Raw genomic sequence first — 6,000 nt, forward strand, 5'->3', positions numbered from 1 at the left:
TACACTGCTGTTCAAAAGAAGATTTTATTTTCGAAGAAATTAATACATTTATTCATCGAGGATGACAAAATTGGCAGTAAAGACATTTATAATTTTCCAAAATATTTCTATTTCAAATAAATGCTGTTATTTTATCTTTCTATTCAGCAGAAATTTTGAAATGATGTATTACTGTTTCCACACAAAATATTCTTGAGCAGCAAATCAGCATTTTAGAATGATATGGCACTGAAGTCTTTAAAGGTTGGTTAAAAAACTGTAAAAACCGGTTAAAAAAATCAGTAAAAGATCTTTATTCAGTTGCTGCTTTACATTTTCAACTTGGCTGCATAAATAATTTCAACTTAAATTATATTAAACTGAAAAAAAAAAAAAAGTTTAATCCCGTAGTTTAAATTGCCTAACTTTATCTTATTTTAAATTGTAATAATATTTAACAATATTACAGTTTTTACTATATTTTGTTTTAAATAAAAGCAACATTAGACAGCATAATAAAAAAAAAAATTGTACCAACCCCCAAATTTTGATTGGTTGTTATAGTTGTATATATTATTATATGTATTAATGTGTTATTTAATTACTATTAATATAATTTTGTAATTGGATTTTTTTAACATGATTTTTTTATTGGTTAGTTTACAAACCTTCACCTGCAATTATATTTTGATAATATTAATTTAATATTAAGCATTTAATTTAAATGAGTACAAATAGTAAAATCTATTTTAAATAAGCTTTTTGAATTCATATAAAAAAGTGGTGTTTTTTGTAAACAAACATCATATTTTCGCTCTTTTATAATTTGCATGATCGCTGAACCAGATCAGAAAGGTTGGATTGTTTGGTTTTTGTCAACACACAACCAATTTTTTTATCTGATTTTGTTTAACTGGCTTCATGTGCCAGGCTCAAACAAACGCAGCAATGTTTTCATGCAAGGTCTGTCCTCAAATGGCTTTTATTTAATTATTACTCTTTACACTTTTGTGGGCCATCAGGTGAGGTACTTTTTGTCTGTGTTACTGTTTAAATGTAGTGTGTTTGAAGTTCACAATTTCAACATGGTGCTTCAACCCTTGTCCTATAGATCACAAATGAAAGGCTCTGAATGGCTCTCAAATTTTGAGCATGGGCCAAACATCTTGAACTTTGAAACTTCCTTGCTAAAAACAGGTTTTGTTATACTGGAAGTTTCTCGACAGAATAACAAAACAGTGTCCATATATATCTGTCACAACACAGCGCAGGTCTGCCAGGAAAATATACTGGTCACTTCTAGAAATAAGAAAAGAAGCACAGATTCTCTGAAACATCTGATTTCCCCTTCTCCATGGAAAAATGTGTTTGTCTCTTTGTTTTAGAATAGAATTTCCCTCGAAAACACTTTTGGAAACTAAACAAAATTGACCATCATTAGATTTATTGTCTTTTCATCCTTTGTTTCTGCAGGCTGTTTGTGACTTTGCTATGGAAACGTAGGTATTATTTACTCTCGAGTCGGTTTACAATAACCTTCCCTTTCCTGACCAAACAACAAAGGAAATATCGGGTCAGGCGTCTCCCTGCCAACTTCATCTGGCAGATTCTGTCTCACTTTCAGTGTGTATACACAAACCCCGATAATGATGCATTTGAGGGTCTATTTTTGAGCTCGAGCTGATGAAACTCTTGAACCTATCCGAGCGGCCATCCTGTTTTGCCCACCTTCTGAAGTTTAGTGGAAACGGCAAATACAGAATTTACTAAAACACTTCTATTTAAAAGTACACTCAGCATCCTGGACGTGAGGCACATTTGCGTCACAGCGAGTCAGTGAGTCGTCAGTGATTGAGACTATGGAATTTTCCGTGGGGATTTGGGAAGAGATTGTTAATCTTGAGTGACAAAAGACCAATTTCCGCTGCGGTCTTGTGTATGAAGGGCTGATTTGAATAGATGTGGCATGGTGACCAAGAGGCAGGCTGGTTGTTTTGTGGGCTTATGGGGGATGGGCATGATGTTCCAGGGGACAGTATGTGCTGATAAATTCTAATGGCTGGAGATGCCCCTCTCTGACATGAGATGAGTCCGTGTGATGCCGTGTGGACGTGCTGTCTGACAGCCACCCAAAGGGTCCTGTAGCCTCAGGACCAGAGATTCAGAGCAAACGGAAAATTGTTTTGTTTCTTTAGACAGATCAGTGCCTGAAGAGTTTGGACACTAGTGAAAGCACAGTGATTTGCTGTCTTAGTGAGGTTTTGAAAAGATGATAGTTTGTTAGTGTCACATATTGTGTGAGAATACATGTACATACTGTAGACCAGCCTTTCTCAAAGTGGGTGCCGCGGCACACTGGGGTGCCCCCTGACTGTGTCAGGGGTGCCGCCAAAAAATTACGTAGGCTAAAAAAAAAAAAAATATCAGAAATGTAATATATGAAATATATTTGAATTTATATAAATACATTCTTCTTCTTTGTATCCCTTTCGCACGTACGATCACACATTTACACATGTGATTAGAACGTTCAGTGCATCACGTTCATTCAAATGTGCTTCCGCATTGGCTTGCACTGAGCCAGAGACAGGCGCGCTCAGAGCTGTCATATATCACAACTTTTCAGTGTTTTCAGCCACATAATGTTTATTTTGGGTTTCATACATATACGTACTAAAAAAAACCAATACATTTAGAGTTTGTAAAATACACAATGATGAAAAATGAAGAGGCAATAATAATCCTTTCCATTATAATTAGTTTTATTCATATCAGATACACATTGTGTCAGTAACTTTAAAGTTTACTCTATTCTTCTCCCAGTTCACCTGCCACTTACTTTTATGTATTTTGGGAGAAGTGGATGAATTCACGTCTTGTAAATCCAACAGATCCGATTTTCTGAACTGCGCCTGCGGCGGTGATGACGGCGCCCATCGTGCATACAGCTCAACTAACGTGATAATTAAGGTGTTTAAACAACAAAACACTTCCACTTGTATATATTTGACAATCGGAATATCAGATATTTCAGGCCATATATAACAAATTTGTGAATATTTTGAATAAAAAAGGGAAAATGACATAAAAGCAGATCATCATTCATTCAGCTCTGTTGTTGCTGCGGTGTGTCACGGGACAAGCAATGACGCGTCACCATGGAAACCATAAAGTGACACATTAATAACGGTCGCTTTGAAAAACTCACGCTGGGGGGTCAGCCAGAATGTTTTACATTTGCGTGTGAAAGAGTTCAACATATGAGCGGATTAATAAAATTGTAAATTAATTTTAGATAAATACGCCTCACATCAGTAACTGTCATGACGTCCTCACCGGGGTCGCGTGACAGTTGGCTACATTGTTTTATAATTTAACCGCGAAAATACATTTGATTTCACAAAGAGCAAGAAACAAGCAACAGCAGCATGGATCATTTTTTAAAAAGAAAAGCCCCACAAGAACCGGACAGTTTTTACTTTGAAATGGAGTATTATGCTCTGTTCATTACTGTCCGGTCTAAATAAACAGGACATTTGCATTTAAATTTGGGTTATGCAGTGTTTTTAAAATATATTTTAAACTGGGGTGCCTTGAAATTTTATGCACCTTTTAAAGGTGCCCTGACTGAAAAAAGTTTGAGAAAGGCTGCTGTAGACCACTCTGAGACCACTATTGAAAATTATATATAGGACTACCTTCTTAATCCTGGATACACACGAAAAGATAATCATGGTGATTTTGGGCTGTCCAGAATTTGGGCTGTCTAAAGTCCAGGTTATCTTGATGATTCTACAGATTATTTTATCAGATTTACCTGTGGTGTGAGGTGTGTTAAGAGTGAAGAACGTCGGAGCCGCCCCAACCTCGAATCCGAAATCCTTACATGAGGACACAGGCTGAGGCTCCCGTGCCCATGTTCACAGACTCTTATAAGAGTTTTTTTTTTTTTCTTCCATTGCACCATGGTCCAGTTCTGATGCTCACGTTCCCACTTTTGGTGCTTACGCCGGTGGACAGTGGTCAGCATGGGCACCTTGACTTGTCTGCGGCTTTGCAGCACCATACGCAACAAACTGCAATGCACTGTGTCCTATCTAAAAAAATGAGCATATCATGAAAAGGTTCTCTAAACAAGCTATTAAACTAATCATCTGAATCAACTAACTGTGGAGAAGGACCTATTCCTGACCTTAGGGGACCTGCGGAAGCAGTGGACTGAGTCTGGAGTAGAAACATCCAGAGCCATCGTGAACCGGCGTGTGCAGGAAATGGGCCAAAGGTGCCGCATTCCCCAGGTCAAGCCACTTTTGGGCTACAGAGAAGCAGCACTGGACTGTTGCTCAGTGGTCCAAAGTACTTTTTTCAGATGAAAGCAAATTTTGCATGTCATTCGGAAATCAAGGTGCCAGAGTCTGGAGGAAGACTGGGGAGAAGGAAATGCCAAAGTCCAGTGTCAAGTACCCACAGTCAGTGATGGTCTGGGGTGCCATGTCAGCTGCTGCTGTTGGTCCACTGTGTTTTATCAAGAGCAGGGTCAATGCAGCTAGCTATCAGGAGATTTTGGAGCACTTCATGCTTCAGTCTGCTGAAAAGCTTTATGGAGATGATTTGGTTTTTCAGCAAGACCTGGCACCTGCTCACAGTGCCAAAACCACTGGTAAATGGTTTACTGACCATGGTATTACTGTGCTCAATTGGCCAGCCAACTCTCCTGACCTGAACCCAATAGAGAATCTGTGGGATATTGTGAAGAGAAAGTTGAGAGACGCAAGACCCAACACTCTAGGTGAGCTAAAGGCCGCTATCGAAGCATCCTGGGCCTCCATAACACCTCAGCAGTGCCACAGGCTAATCGCCTCCATGCCACGCCGCATTGAAGCAGTCATTTCTGCAAAAGGATTCCCAAACAAGTATTGAGTGCATAACCGATCATAATTATTTGAAGGTTGATCTTTTTTTGTATTAAAAACACTTTTCTTTTATTGGTTGGACGAAATATGCAAATTTTTTGAGAAATTTTGGATTTTTATGAGCTGTATGCGAAAATCATCAGTATTAAAACAATAAAAGACCTGAAATATTTCAGTTTTGTGCAATGAATCTAAAATATATGAAAGTTACATTTTTATCATTACATTGTGGAAAATAATGAACATATTTATCATATATGCTATTTTTTTGAGAAGGACCTATATATATATATATATATATATATATATATATATATATATATATATATATATATATATATATATATATATATATATATATATATATATATATATATATATATATATAGCTTACTGTGCAAAAGTCTTAGCCATGTTAGTATTTTCATCAAAAAAACATTTTTAAGCCAGTTATTTATATCTTTATGTAGTGTCAGCTGGAAATTTCTTTAAGCGTCTTGGAGATGTTACATCAGTTCTTCTGGATTTAGTCTGTCTAATTTTTTTTCTTAATTTCTTCATGTAATCATAGACTCGATGATGGTGAGATCATATCTCCATGTGGATCATACCAGTTGTTGTCAGAGTCCTTGTGCATACAAAAATCTCACTGGATTATTACAATTAATGGCAAAATTAATATTTGGAAATGTAAACTGATATTTCTTAAGGACACTTTAGAGCAAAATATATAAATAACCATTTTTTTGTGTAAAATGACTTGCACAGTAATATGTGTATGTATAAGCATACACGCGCATAAACACGTAAATATTTTATATTTGTTGTAAGACATAACATTTATTTGTTTTAAAATGTATATAAACTATTCACAGGTTTTACTTTTTTCAATGTGGTTAAGTATTTAGTTTTAAATATTAGAACATTTATATATATATTTTTTTAATTCATAATAATTACTCTGTTTCCTATTCACATGATCAAAATGTATAATGACACAGACAAGATAAAACCAGAAAGTGCATGTCATGAATGTTCTTAATGGGTCAAAATCCCCCAATAGATCATGTACGATTTACATCAAAAGTTACTTTAATAAAGACATTTT

At 36.0% G+C, this 6,000-nt stretch overlaps 1 protein-coding gene across 1 annotated transcript in view; it reads left to right on the forward strand.

Moving 5' to 3' along the window:
• c6h1orf127 (chromosome 6 C1orf127 homolog) overlaps positions 1 to 6,000 on the forward strand; it is a 197,355-nt gene that overhangs the window by 16,535 nt on the left and 174,820 nt on the right. The window lies entirely within an intron of this gene.

Source organism: Pseudorasbora parva, chromosome 6 (assembly GCF_024679245.1).
Source record: "Pseudorasbora parva isolate DD20220531a chromosome 6, ASM2467924v1, whole genome shotgun sequence".
NCBI classification, from domain to species: domain Eukaryota; kingdom Metazoa; phylum Chordata; class Actinopteri; order Cypriniformes; family Gobionidae; genus Pseudorasbora; species Pseudorasbora parva.